Source organism: Nomascus leucogenys, chromosome 21 (genome assembly GCF_006542625.1).
Source record: "Nomascus leucogenys isolate Asia chromosome 21, Asia_NLE_v1, whole genome shotgun sequence".
Classification (NCBI taxonomy): Eukaryota; Metazoa; Chordata; class Mammalia; order Primates; family Hylobatidae; genus Nomascus; species Nomascus leucogenys.
Genome location: NC_044401.1, coordinates 9709789 through 9725722, shown reverse-complemented (window position 1 = coordinate 9725722; position 15934 = coordinate 9709789). Strand labels below are relative to the sequence as shown.

The window sequence follows — 15934 nt, the reverse complement described above, 5'->3', positions numbered from 1 at the left end:
AGAGGCAGAGTCAGGGGTAGAGAGTGGCAGAGTTGGAGGTATTTGGATTGTTTCACTAAAGGGAGAGACAGTTTTACAGTATAACATAAATTCATGTAATTTATCACTCTATCACATGACAGGTGTCTCACTGTGTTTTTATATTAGCTCTTCTTTGAAGTACACTCTTTTAGTCTCATAATTAAGTTCTGGTCAGCATTTGCACATTCATTACCACTTGAATAGAGTGAGCAGTTGCTTATCAATGGAGGGATCTTCAGTGAGTAGTTCAGAGGAACTTTTCACAAACCTGAAAATTAGAGGGGCTCCAGTTGCTTTTTAGGTAGTACTGTGAGCTTGACCACCCTTATTTGACTAAAATGACAGTTTCATTTGAGCCTTAAATTGTGTGCAAGTAAATTCATAGAGTCTGTCTCGACCAGCAACTGCTGTCTCTATTAGTGAATTTAGCTCTGTCTCATAGGAGAAATAGCAATACTAGACTCTAATCCCTAAAGTTTCATTTTCACTGAGAAAAAGCCATATGTAAGCATGTTTGTCACTCATTTCCAAAGCACTATGTGTTAGTTAACATTGTTATTCATATGTTCGTTTCCTTACCCACCTGCACCAGGAGCACTCCTCAACTTGACAACATGATTTGTTTTGCAATGGAATATCATGGGCGTGACTAACCCAAGGCTTGAAAAGTACTTCTAAGATTGGATTCACTCTCTTCTTTTCTACCATCACCATGAGAAGATCGTTTTCAGACTAGCCTACTGCGCCAAGAAGAAAAACAAAGGCTCATAGAGCAGTACCACCCAGGGCTGGTCCAGTCTAGATCAGCAAAACTCACAGCCTACCTCAACAGGCACATAAATTAGATATTATTGCATGCCACTGAAATTGTGTGGTTATTACACAACATTGTAGCAATAGTTAACCTACATATATAGATCCAGAGGTAGGCACATTTTAGCTCATATGTAAGTGCCTAATGCATGCTTTTTTTTAAAAAAATAGTATTTTCTATTTTCTTTGGTTCAGCATGAGTTTTGTTTTAACAAGAAGATATGGCTGACTTCATCAAAATAACTTTGCATTTATAGATCTTTAAAAATCATAGAACATTTGACCAGGATGGGTTTTAGAGGTCATTTCACAAAATGAGTTAAGGGTTCTGTGAAATTGACTTGTCCAAGGTCACACAATTAGAAATGGTAAAACCAACGCGATGACCCAGCTCTCTGATTTCTAGCCTAGAATGTAATCAATATTTAATTGCTTTGGTATCTCCTTTTACTATAGACAAGAGCTGCTGCTTTGTGTGCTTTTAAGTAAATATTGTTTTTTTATGCCTTGGTAGTATATGCTAAAAATTATAACAGAAAACAAAGAAAAGTAGAAATAATTAACCCTGGAGGGTGGGATGCTCTAGAAAATGTCAAAGAAAATGAGGAAATGAAAGAGAAAAGAGAGTAATCAAGATCAGAAGTTGAAAAGAAAGTTTAGAGAAACTTACTAAGGCCAGAGATAATGAAAAATGTCTCAAGGCTCTGAACGGGGAAGAGGTCCTGAAAGGTAGCCCTCTTGGCACCCAGACTTAGAGGGTAACTTTGAACCTGAAGATTGATTCTTCAAAATATAGAAACTTTGTTCTCTCTGAGACCAGGGCTGAAATGCATAGCCTGACTGACTTTTTGACAACAGCAATCATGGCTGTGTCAACCAGCTAAAGGATGGGTGTCCACATTAACTGGCAGAAACACATAGTGAGAATCGCAGAATCAAGGCAGTTTATTTCCCAGCTCCTGCAAAGGTGCCTTTTTCCTGGATGTCCTGGATTACTAACAAAGGCACCATGCTCCAACCAGGAAGACATGACCAGAAAGCAGGACACTATGACCCCAAGCTAGGTCAGGGCCAGGGAACACTTTTGGAATTATTCTGAAAGCTTGAATGGTGCATCTGTGAAGGGTCTTGATATTTTGTGGGTGAAAATAACATAGAAATGAGAACAATAGAATCTAAATTTTTCTCCTCAGACAGCATCTTTGTATCCTCCAATCTCTGTTATTCAGATCTCCAAACTCTTTCCTGTTCTGCACACTCAGATTCCTCGTATTTGTTCAAAGACTGTGGCATTGTGATTGTAGGGAGGGACACTGTGGGGAGTAATAGGGAAGAGCAACAAACTCAATATCACAACATAAAGAAGAGAGCATGGCTGGGGCCATATCCAGCTACGCTGGGTAAGTGCCAGAAACTTATGCACATTTGCCCTGAGTTTTGTCAGACTATATGCCCCATTTACTGTCCAAAGAAGATATATCACCAAATAAAAATGGCTACATCATTATGCCATTCAGCTATCACCAGAAAATACTTTAAAGTGCCAAGAAGGTAGGCTGGAGGGGAAAGAACAACAGTTACATGAATCCTGCAGAGAAGTTTTATAGTGGACCTGATATCCTGAGAGCCATGTATAAGAGTTAACCTCTCTATTCTGCATTTTCTCGCTTCAAAGCTTGAATATCTGTTAAGGCTGAATGGGAAGATGAACAGGGATCTGAGAATTCCATCTACAGTAGAATCATTTTTGCATCACTGGTTTGAGATAAGCCTAATTCCACTCTTACAGATAATTGGGTTGCATTGGATTTTTCTTATACATAAAGCCATTGCACTGATTCAAAGGGACATGCTTTGATTACTAACAGATCTGAAATCTAACAAAATAATAAATAAGAATTGATTTTAATTTTGTGGCTAGTTACTAGAAAAGTCTGACAAACACTTTTCCTGAATACCTCTTTTGGATGGCCAGTTTAGGGTTTGTAGATTCCACACTTATGAAATTGATATTAAAAAAAATTTAAGAAACTACTTATTGCCTTCAGTGAATGTAAAATTTAATGGAAGAGATAGACATTTAAACAAATACATACAGTACAGTGTAATACATATAAAAATTAAATTATGCACAAAGAAGAGAAAATAATAAAACAGTATGATTTCAGGGACAACATGTGAGAAATACTTTTAAAGGCTTCAGAAATGAGGCTGTTAGTAGAGGCAAGGCCACTGCAGTAGAGACCCTTATATCTGAGACATAGTGATGGGACTTGAAAACATTACCTAAGGGTTATACCAAGAATGCAAGAAGTATTTGATTACAGAAAATTGCTTAATATAATTTGCCATATAAATAGAACTAAGGAGGAAAAGGATAGGAATAAACTCCATAGCTGTTTAAAAAATCTTTGGCAAAATTCAACACCCATTCCTACTAAAAACTCTTGAGAAAAAGGGATATTTTCTTAACTACATACATACATAATACATGCATGCAAATCTATCTATAGCTATATTTGTAGATACATATATATGTACAGTTATAGTATATAAATACTATATATAGTTTTATATATGTATGCATATATACATATACTATATGGTATACATATATATAACTACAATTGTACGAATGTATATGCAATGAAAGAAAGGATGGATAAATTTAGTTACTTAGAAATAAAAACAACATGCATAAGAGAGAAAGCAAAGTCAAAAGACAAATAATAAAGTAAGTGAAAATATTTACAACATATATCACAGATGATATATCAATATACATACCTTTATCAATATACTTGTTGATAAAGAACTTACAAATATTGAGGATAAAAAACTGAAAAATCCTATGAAAAATAGGCTAAAGCCATGAACAAATAATTCACACACAAAAATTAAAATGGCTCTTAATCATTTGAAAAACATGAAATTTATTCATAATAAAAGAAATCAAAATTAAAAAATGTACTGAGACATCAGTTCTTCTCCATTTAGTTGTCATGAATTTCAAGTTTGACAATATTCTCTGTTATCAAGGCTTTGGGGAAAACATGCACACTCATATACTGCTGAAGGGAGTGCAAAATGGTGTCACCAATATTGAGAAGAATATGATGATATCTAACAAAACTACATATTAATTTATTCATTGATATTGTAATTCATCTTCAGGATTTCACCATGAAACTCAGCCTCCAACAATATCAAAATATATATGCACAAGGTTATTTTGGCATCATTATGTTTATTCACAAAGTATTTGAAATTATCTAAATGTCCAATATAGGAGATTGGTTGAATAAAATGTGGTAAATACACAAAATAGAGTTAATGTGCAGTTGTAAAAACAAGAAAGAAGAAAATCTCTATCAACTGATATTGAGTGATTTCCAGAGATATTATTAAGGGAAAAAGGTGAAGTACAAAGAGCATGTAATATGCTACCTTTGTGTAAGAAAGAAGGAAAAATAAACAAAATTGAAGTGTGTATATGCCCATTTTTACAAAAAGAAACAGGAGAGATAAATCAAGAAATGCTGGAGTTGAGGGGTAAAGAAGGAACAGAGTGTGACGGATATATGGAGAAGTGACCTTCCCTGTATATACCTTTCTGTATAATTTTGTCTGAAAAAAAGATTAGTATTCTACATATTAAAATAATAAAATTAAATAAGAACAGAAAAAAAAAACTAAAACTGAAAGCCAACCACTTGTATTTTAAATAAAATACCATAAGCCACTGAAAGAGAAAAAAGAAAGAAAAACTAATCCAATCCAAGCTCACACCTGTAATCCCAGCACTTCAGGAGGCCAAGGTGGGTGGATCACAAAGTCAGGAGTTTGAGACCAGCCTGGCCAACATGGTGAAACCCTGTCTCTACTGAAAATACAAAAATTAGTCAGGCATGGTGGCACATGCCTGTAGTCCCAGCTACTCAGGAGGCTGAGGCAGGAGAATCACTTGAACCCGGAGGGTGGAGGTTGTGGTGAGCTGAGATCACACCACTGCACTCCAGACTGGGCAACAGAACAAGACTCCACCTCAAAAAAAAAAAAAAAAAAAAAACCTAACCCAACTAGCTAGGAACACAAAATTTGACTATATATTTGACTATATACCCCAGTCTCGTGTAGGGTGGAGTGGGGATGGTGGGAACAGGGTGAGAATTGTAAGCAAATCTGGAAGGCTTGGTAGTAATTTTTTTTTTATTGTAATGATATGAGCAAAGCAATTTTGAAACATTGTTATGTATTATAAGATTACATAAATGTGTAACTGTGTTGTCATTGGATGCCCAGGTTCTCATTAGGGAAAAGGAACATATAAATATGGAATAAGGAAAGACTGGAAAGAACCCTGTGTGGATGCAGGGATGGAGTCAAATTGGCAGTATCAATGCAAACTCATGATTTCCACAGTATGTGTGTGTATATGTGTGTGTGTATGCATGTGTATGTGCATGAAGGTTAGTGTCCTTCCCAAGCATCACATCTGAAGACCCATGATGTCCACCTGTCCTTCACTGGTAATCTTAATCTTAATCATGTCTGTGTGTAAATGTGCTTGAGCCTGCATGTGTGTTTTGCATTGCAAATATGTATATGTGCCTATATTTCCTAGATGTGCCTTTTGAAAGGACTAAGAAGCAAAGATATCCCGGTAGCAAAGAGCATACCTGGCATCCGCATCTTGGTTTTCAATATAATTTCCTGCTGAAAGGAACTGAACTCAGAGAAATGTCTAAGGACAAAGTAGACATAAGTGAATTTGAAATACTTTGTTAGATCAGAAAATAAGAACATAGTCCAAAAACTGCTAGGGTATGTCAGAAGGATATAGGAGTCAGTTTGAAAGGACTCCCACTGTATACATCTAGGAAAATTTGACCATCAATATAGTTAAGTATATTAATGAGTTAGAAACCATTGAGAAAAGCAGGAATTCATGAGTCCTTACCAGTAGCAAGTGATAGCTATATAAATAGGTAGATAAGTAGACAGAGAGAGACAGAGAGAGAAAGGAGGGCTTTCACCTATAGCAAAACTTCAAGAGCAGATTAATAAATATGAAGGGAGTGCTGAAATTCAGAAGTTACCATTTTGTAATCAGCATAATAAAGATTGCATCAGGCTAGAATCATCAATGGATACTAAGTCGAGGAAATTTTGATGAAGATCAGGATATCTGCATGGTCTCTAAGTGCCTCCCTGTAAAATCTTATTGGTTACACAGGAGAAAAAGAAACAGTAACTATGCAGTGGAGAAATTAGACAAGAACTTGACCAAGTGATCAAAATTAATATCATCAGTGAGAGAGACAGGGATGTTGTGCTCCTCCAAATGTAACACTCTGGGAAGGATACAATATCACCTATGCAGTATTAGGGCAGAGAATAACCAAACTAAATCCAATCACAAAGTAGCATCAAATAAATACAAAATAAGATATATTCTATTGTGTCTGTGTTCATCAGGGATATTGGCCTGAAGTTCTCTTTTTTCATTGTGTCTCTGCCAGATTTTGGTATCAGTCTGATGCTGGCTTCAAAGAATGAGTTAGGGAAAAGCCCCTCCTCCTCAATTATCTGGAATAGTTTCAGTAGGATCGTGTCAGTTCTTCTTTGTACATCTGGTAGAATTTGGCTGTGAATCCATCGGGTCCAGGGCTTCTTTTGCTTCATAGGTTCTTTGTTACTAATTCAATTTCAGAAGTTGATATTAGTCTATTCAAGATTTCAATTGCTTCCCGATTTAATCTTGGGAGATTGTGTGTTTCCAGGAATTTATCCATGTCCTCTAGATTTTCTAACTTCTGTGCATATAGTTGATCATAGCAGTCCCTGAGGATCTTTTGTATTTATGTGGGATCAGTTGTAATATTGTTTCTGATTGTTCTCATTTGAATCTTCTCTTTCCTTTTATTTGTTAATCTTGCTAGCAGTCTATCTCTTATTTTATTTTTTTGAAGAACCTACTTTTTGTTTCATTGATCTTTTGCATCTCAACTTCATTAAGCTCTTCTCTAATTTTGATTATTTCTTTACTTCTGCTGGCTTTGGGGTTGATTTTTTCTGTTCTTTTAGGTGCAGAGTTAGACTGTTAATTTTTCGTTGTTTCTAACTTCTTGAAAGCATTTAGGACTTCAAACTTTTCTCTTAACACTGTTTTGGCTGCATCCCAGAGATTTTGGTAACTTGTATTCCTATTTTCATTAGTTTCAAGGAATTTTTTATTTCACCCAGTAGTTATTCAGGAGGAAGTTCTTTAATTTCTGAAAATATTAGCAAACCAAATCTAGCAGCACATCAAAAAGTTAACATACCATGATCAAGTAGGCTTTATTTCTGGGATGCAAGGTTCGTTTAACATATTCACACCAATAAATGGGATTCACTACATAAACAGAATTAAAAGCAAGAACCATATGATCATCTCAATAGATACAGAAGAAGCTTAAGATAAAATCCAACATTCCTTCATTATAAAAATCCTCAAAAGATTAGGCATCAAAGGAACATACATCAAAATAATAGGAGTCATATATCCCCAACCCACAGCCAACATCATACTGAATAGGCAAAAGCTCAAGCCATTCCCCTTGAGAACTGGAACAAGACAAGTATGTCCACTCTCACCACTCCTTTTATACATAGTGCTGGAAGTCCTAGCCAGAGCAATCAGGCAAGAGAAAGAAACAAAAGGCATCCCAATAGTAAAAGAAGAAGTCAAACTATCTCTCTTCACTTATGGCATGATTCCATATAGAAAATCCTAAAGACTCTGCCAGAAGGCTCCTACAACTCACAAACTACTTTAGTATAATTTCAGGTCACAAAATCAATGTATAAATCAGTAGCATTTCTATGCACCAAAAACATCCAGGCTGAGAGTGAAATCAAGAACACAAACCCACTTACAATAGCTATGAAGAAAAGGAAATACCTAGGAATACTGCTAACCAAGGAAGTGAACAATCTCTACAAGAAAAACTACAAAACACTGTTGAAAGAAATCAGAGATGACACAAATAAATGGAAAAACATGCCATGCTCATAGATTGGAATAATTGATATTTTTTAAATGGCCACACTAGTCAGAGAAATTTGCATATTCAGTGCTATTTCTATCAAACTAACCAAAGTTATTCTTCACAGAATTAGAAAAAAAACTATTCTAACATTTATATGGAAGCAAAAACAAGCCTGAATAGCCAAAGCAACCCTAAACAAAAAGAACAAAGCTGGAGGCATTACACTACCCAACTTCAAATTATACTATAAAGCTACAGTAACCAAAGCAGCTTGGTTCTGGTACAAAAACAGACATATAGACCAATGCAACAGAATAGAAAATTCAGAAATAAAGCCACACATGCACAGCTATCTGATCTTCAACAAGGCTGATACAAACAAGCAACAGGGAAAAAACTCCTAATTCAATAAATGGTGCTGGGATAACTGGCTAGCCATATGCAGAAGACTGAAGATGGACTCCTATCTTTCACCATATAAAAAATTTAACTCAAAACGGATCAAAGATTTAAATGTACCTTAAACTATAAAATCCTAGAAGAAAATCTAGGAAATACTATTGACGACATTGGCCTTTCTACTAGTCTGTTCTCACACTGCTATAGAGACATACCTGAGACTGGATAATTTATGGAGAAAAGAGGTTTAATTGACTCAGAGCTCCACAGGCTGTATGGAGGAATGGCTGCGGAAGCCTCAGGAAACTTAACAATCATGGCAGAAGGGTGAAGGGGAACCAAACATGTCATCACATGGCGGCAGGAGAGAGAAAGTGAAGGGGAAAGTGCTACACACTTTTAAAAAACAACAAGATCTTGTGAGAACTCGTGTCCTGGGAACAGCAAGAGGGACATCCACTTCCATGATCCAGTCACCACCCACCAAGCCCCTCTCCCAACACTGGAAATTACAATTCAACATGAGATTTAGATGGGGACATAGATCCAAACCATATCATTCCACCCTGGCCCTTCCCAAATATCATGTCCTTCTCACATTTCAAAATACAATCATGCCTTCCCAACAGTCCCCAAAAGTCTTAACTCATTCCAACATTAACTCAAAAAACCAAGTCCAAAATCTCATCTGAGACAAGGCAAGTCCCTTCTGCCTATGAGCCTGTAAAATAAAAAACAAGTTAGTTACTTCCAAGATACAATGAGGGTACAGATGTTAGGTACATGCCCCCATTCCAAAAGGGAGAAATTGGCCAAAACAAAGGGGCTACAGACCCCATGCAAGTCTGAACACCAGCAGGGCCATCATTAAATCTTAAAGCTCCAAAATAATCTCCTTTAACTTTATGTCTCACATCCAGATCACATTAATGCAAAGGGTGGGCTCCGAAGGCCTTGGAAAGCTCTGCCCCTGAGGTTCTGCTGTGTACAGTCCTCTTAGCTGCTTTCACAGGCTGTCATTGAGTGCCTGCAGTTTTTCTAGGTGCATGGTGCAGGTTGTCAGTGGATCTACCATTCTGGGATCTGGAGAACAATAGCCCTCTTCTCACAGCCCCGCTAGGCAGCGCCCCAGTGGGGACTCCGTATGGGGGGCCCCAAGCTCACATTTCCCCTTTGCCTTACCCTACTAGAGGTTTTCTATGAGGATTCTGCCCCTGCAGCAGACTTCTACCTGGACATTCAGGCATTTTCATACATCCTTTGAAATCTAGGCAGAGGTTCTCAAACCTTGCCTTCTATGCACCTGCAGGTCCGACACCACATGGAAGCTTCCAAGGCTTGGGCTTGCACCCTCTGAAGCAACACCCTGAGCTGTAACTTAGCCCCTTTCGGGCACAGTTGGAGCTGCAGTGGCTGGGATGCAGGGCACCATGTCCCAAGGCTGCACTGAGCAGTGGAGCCCTGGGCCTAGCCCAGGAAACCATTTTTCCCTCTTAGGCCTCCAGAACTGTGATGAGAGGGGCTGCCGTGAAGGTCTCTGAAATGCCTTGGAGGCATTTTCCCCATTGTCTTGGCTATTAACATTCAGCTCTTCTTTACTTATGCAAACTTCTGCAGCAGGCTTGAATGTCCCCCAAGAAAATGGATTTTTCTTTTCTACCACATGGTTGGGCTACAAATTTTCCAACCTTTTATGCTCTGCTTCCTTTTTAAATATAAGTTCTAGTTTCAGGTTATTTCTTTGTTTATGCAAATGAGCATAGGCTTTAAAAAGCAGCCAAGTTACCTGCTTTGCACTTAGAAATTTCTTCTCCCAGATATTATAAATCATCTCTCTTAAGTTCAAAGTTCCATAGTTTTCTACAGCAGAGGCAAAATGCTGCCAGTCTCTTTGCTAAAGCATAGCAAAATTTACCTTTACTCCAGTTCCCAATAAGTTCCACATCTCCATCTGAGACCACCACAGCCTGGGCTTCACTGTCCACATCACTATCCATATTTTGGTCACAACCATTCAACAAGTCTCTAGGAAGTTCCAAACTGTCCCTCATCTTCCTGCCTTCTTTTGATCCCTGCAAACTGTTCCCACCTCTGCTCATTACCCAGTTCCAATGTTGTGTCCACATTTTCAGGTATCTTTATAGCAATGCCCCACTTCTCTGGCACCAATTTTCTGTATTAGTCCATTCTCAGACTGCTAGAGAGACATACCTGAGACTTGGTAATTTATGGAGAAAAGAGGTTTAACTGACTCACGGTTCCACAGGCTATACAGGAAGCATGGCTTGGGAGACCTCAGAAAACTTACAAACATGGTGGAAGGGCAAAGGGAAAGTAAGCAGGAGAGAGAGAGAGCAAATGGGGAAGTCCTACACACTTTTAAACAAAGAAGTGAGTAGTACTTTTTTGCTACACGCTTTTAAACAAATCTGTGAGATCTCGTGAGAACTCACTCACTATCACAAGAGCAGCAAGGGGGAAATCTGCCCCCACGATTCAATCACCTCCCACCAGATCTCTCTCCCAACACTGGGAATTACAATTCAACATGAGATTTGGGTGAGGACACAAAGCCAAACTGTAACAGCCTTAGCAAATAATTTTTGGTTAAGTCCCCAAAAGCAATTGTAACAAAAAAAATGTAGACAAATCGGACCTAATTAAACTAAAAAGTTTCTGCACAGCAAAAGAAACAATCAACAGAGTAAACAGACAACCTACAGAATAGGAGAAGCTATTTGCAAACTATGCAAACAACAAAGGCCTAATATCCAGAATTTAAAGGGAAGTTAAACAAATCAACAAGCAAAAAACAATTCCTTTTAAAAAAATGGACAAAGGACATGAACAGACATTTCTCAAAAGAAGAGATACAAGTGACCAACAAACATGAAAAAATGTTCAACATCACTAATCATTAGAGAAACACAAATCAAAATTTCAATGAGATACCATGTCCCCCCAGCCAGAATGGCCATTATTAAAAAGTCAAAAAACAGATGTTGGCAAGGTTGTGAAGAAAAGAAATGCTTATACGCTTTTTTTTTTTTTTTTTTTTGAGACGGAGTCTCGCTCTGTCGCCCAGGCTGGAGTGCAGTGGTGCTATCTCTGCTCACTGCAAGCTTCACCTCCCGGGTTCACACCATTCTCCTGCCTCAGCCTCCCAAGTAGAGGAGACTACAGGCACCTGCCACCACACACCCGTCTAATTTTTTGTATTTTTAGTAGAGATGGGGTTTCACCATGTTAGCCAGGATGGTCTCGATCTCCTGACCTCATGATCTGCCCACCTCAGCCTCCCAAAGTGCTGGGATTACAGGCTTGAGCCACTGCGTCCAGCTGCTTATACACTTCTGGTGGGAATGTAAGTTAGTCACCGTGGAAAGCAGTCTGCAGATTTCTCAAAGAACTTAAAATAGTGCTACCATTCAACCTAGCAATCACATTACTGGGTGTATACCCAAAGGAAAATAAATTATACTACTAAAACGACATGTGCAAATGTATGTTCATCACTGTGCCCTTCACAGTATCAAAAATACAGAATCAACCCAGTTGTCTATCATTTGTGGACTGGATAAAAAAAATGTGGTACATATACACTGTGGAATACTATGCAGCCATTAAAAAGAATGAAATCGTGTCCTTTGCAGCAACGTGGATGTAGTTGGAGGCCAAAATCCTAAGTGAAGTAATGCAGGAACAGGAAAAAAAATACCCCATGTTCTCACTTATAAGTGGGAGCTAAACATTTAGCACATCTGGACATAAATAAGGGAACAATGGACAATGTGGACTACTAGAGCATAAAGGGAAGGAGGAAGGCATGGGTTGAAAAATTACCTATCAAGTGCTATGCTCACTACCTAAATGAAAAGATCTGTACCCCAAACCTCAGCATCACACAATATCCTCATGCAACTTGTACATGTACTCACTGTATCTAAAATAAAAGTTGAAATTTTAAACAACAAAAAAAAATGTTCTATTAAAAAGGGAGAGAGGACTGCATTTTTCAAAAATGTCAATTTAAAGAAAGGCTCTAAAATTATTCTAGATTAAAGGAGGCTAAAGAGACATGACAATTGATTGCAATACCTAAATCTAGATTGAATCCTGTACTAGAAGGGGGGAAATGCTATCAAAGACATTTATTAGATCAGCTGACAAAATTAGAATATGGACAGATGACTAGATAAAAATATTTATAACTCTGATGTTGCTATGTAAGAAATATTTTTATTCTTAGGAAATACACAGTTAATATTTACCAAAGAGCCATGATATAAATAACTTAGCCTCAAAGGGTGTGTGTTCATGTATGCATGTATATGTATATGCATACACTTATACATACATACATGCATGTATAGATATACATGTATATGCATACAGAGAGAGATGGAAGCAAATGACAAAGTAAAGGGGGTAAATTGTTACAGATAGATGAATCTAGGCAGATGGAATAAGTGTGTGTGTGTGTGTGTGTGTGTGTGTGTATGTGTGTGTCTTTTAATATTTTTACTTTTGCAACCTTTTTTGAAGTTTGAAATTATTTCCAAGTAGAAAGTTTAAACACAAAGTACTTGAGCAGACCCTAATAAAAGATTCTTAATTTGACTCAAAACTACCCTATTTTTCCAAGACTGCAGCCTTTATACAGTATGACAAAATCCAAAATGCTGTTTCATTGGGGTGGAGGCAGGATTGTTTCTCTTTCCTCTGAGCGTTGTTTAATCTGAAAGTTCAGAAAGAAAATAAGCAAGGATTCATCCCATAAGTTTGCTGTTTTTATATCATTTCTGGGTCTTATTCTGCCCTAGGTATATGCTGGGATCCACCAAAACTTCAATCAATTTTCCTTTCTTAAGGAGATAATTGGAGCCCTTTGATTTTCCCAAAACTCCAGGGCAAACTTATCCTCTCACTGTTAAACCATTTCATATCAAAGGAAACTAAGCTGTGTTTCTCCAGACTTCACCCGAGAGAGAGACTTTCATTCCTCCCTCAAACCCTTGGGCAGTGCTTTTTGTTGCTACTTTAGTAGAAACTACAGAAACAGTTCACAGTTTACAGCAGTCCCTGCAGCAAGATCCCACACATGTGGCAGAACTGGGCAGACTCCTGCTCAACATTCCTACTGGGGGCTCCCCACACAGGAGTGGGGGCAGGAAGAAGGCTCAGCAATCACTTCTGCAGAAACTCCTCCTACAGAACTTTTACCCATCACCCCAAATTTTGGGTACACAGCTTGACCAATATTTATTTGTTCAATAAATACTATTTGAAGATACTGTCTGTTCTATCTACTGAGATGACATTTTTCGGTTTGCTATTGTTGCTTTAATTTTATGTCAAAATGTGCAATGTCACTCCAAGATGAGGGAATGCGGGCTGTGAACTCTGTTGGACCCAAATGTCCTCAAAGGTGGAAAGTTGCCTTCACTCCTCAACACCCCCACTGTGAGGATGAGGCCAGACACAAAGTAGTATTCAATTCAGTATCGTGTGAGTGAATGACAGGAAATGGCAAATGAGTGAGTTGGAGAAAGAAAAATGCCTTGTGGAACAGAGAATTTGCTAAAGGTGGTGATTGTCAAGTATCCTGAGTTGAGCTTTTCTTTTGACTCACTTCACATCACAGACTAATATACCCACTTTAAATCAATGCTCTTCTTCTAATGGTCTTTATTGTGGCGTGTCAGTCAGGCCAGGAGAGGTCAGGACCTAAATCTGGGTGGCTTGGCAGATGCCTTAGGCTGAATAGGCCACTGAGTCAGTTTCAAAGTTTAGCCCAGATTGGTAGAATCAGGCAGGCATCATAGGTGCAGAGGAAAAAAAAAAAAAAACAGATCCAAGGAATCAGTGAAGACTCAAGTAAGTAGACACAGAACACCAGACTAGACAAGTGAGGAAACTTGGTCTAAAACTCTTGGAGCAAGAACATACCTCAGCAGGCTAAGAGTCATAGGAGTTTGAGACCTGAGTCAGAGGCCTCTTGTCTTCTACTTCCTCTGTGTAAATTCATCAGGCTTTAATATTGTACATTAATACAATATTAATGTACCAGAAGGTACCAGAAGGGCAGGATGAGGCCTACAAGTGAAACTTTCTCCTGGTCAACTCAAGAGGAGAGAGTTAAGCTTAGGTGGGAAGCTTTCAGTTCTCTACTCTCTTTAAGGAGACAGTCATGTCTCTAATGGCTCGTAATCTTGATTCTTCTCCAGCTTTTGCTCCAGGTTGCCTAAGGTTTGGGCAAATGGATACGATTTCAAGCTTTGGTTTCAAATCTACTCGTAGTCTTCTACTTTACTAAAGTTGGCTGGGCCAAGAGTGAACAGAGCTTTCTTGTGCCTAATTGACATCTTCGTGCCTTTCTTCCAGTCCTAGGACTTTCACATTAGGGGTCACAAGTACCCAAGAATACAGGCGTGTGCCAGAAAGGACTCGAAGCCACACGGCAAACATAGCACATCCAGAACATCAATTTTGTGTGTGTGTGCATGTGTGCGTGTGTGTGTAAGAAAATGTGAATGAATTCACAAAAACAAACTATGCAGCTTGAAAGAAATGCCAGGACCAATGCTTGTCATGCCTGCCATACAGGGCTCTGAGGAGTGTGCATTTACTCAGCTCCATGATTAGGGCACCTCTGGTGCAAGAGTTGAGAAGCTTTGCCCTCGGGCTGCACAAACATCAATCCTACCACTGTGGAGGTGATAGAGGCACGAAAGGTGACTTCCACACAGGTCATTCATACTTCCCACTCTGAGAGCTTCATTAGGTGTTTTCTGAGCCTGGCTTCCTGAGCTAAGAGCATCTCATCCTGGGTGCTGAATGCAGGGAGAGAGTAGAGAAAATGTTGAGGTGTCCCCAGAGGCTAGAACATGTTACCAGTATAAAGGTACTCCCCAAAACAGAATCTCAAGCTTTTGCTGGTAGCAGCATGATTTTAGAATATTAGGTCCATATTTATATAGAAGTTCTGTTAGTCCTGACTACAGCAAATGAAGTCAAAGATTTGAGTGAGGAAAGATAATAAAGAGGAAAGAAAGGCTTAACTGTGCAGAGATAAAAAGTATCTACAGCCAGCAGAGGGAAAAAAAACCGAGTATGGTTGGAAAGACCATGAAGTTCATGTAGTTCAATCATGCATCAAGTGCTTCAATTCTATCATGTTACTGTCTTATTGGTGCCAAGCTTGGCTTGGATGCTTCCAGTTATAGGAACTCACTTCCTCCTCTACTTCATTATATTGCCTAACTCTGACTTCTAGAATATTCTCCTTTATACTTGGCTGAAACAGAAAGATGTGTGGCATAAATTTTACTTTCTCTTTTATTTCTGCTACTCAAAGGAAGAGGAAGCTGTGGGTGCAGATGTTGCTAAGATAAACTACAACTTCCTCCATGACCAGTTTGTGCAGTTTAGGAAGGGCAGAGCCGAACACGTGGCTGAGTTGGGGAGTTAACCACAGACACTTAAGCAAATCAGAATCCTCTGAAACAAAATCATCAAAAGGCCAAGAAGCATCGTAAGGGCTTTTGGCTACAACCTAACATTCAGAGAGAGTTGATCACAGAGAGTTGTTAACACACTAAAAATTCATTACTTTTATTTACATTGAAATTTATTTACTTTATTAAAAAAAATTTTTGTTGGTCAAG

General features: G+C 38.4%; 2 protein-coding genes across 2 annotated transcripts in view; one reads left to right on the top strand and one right to left on the bottom strand.

The window, feature by feature from the left end:
- The window catches only part of CD96 (CD96 molecule), a 114958-nt gene extending 101398 nt beyond the window's left edge, over positions 1-13560 (top strand). The window contains exon 15 of the transcript XR_004027566.1: positions 13091-13560. The gene's annotated coding sequence lies outside the window, so the exon portion shown is untranslated. The remainder of the gene's footprint in view (positions 1-13090) is intronic.
- Positions 1-15934, bottom strand: part of ZBED2 (zinc finger BED-type containing 2) — a 78769-nt gene that overhangs the window by 56392 nt on the left and 6443 nt on the right. The window lies entirely within an intron of this gene.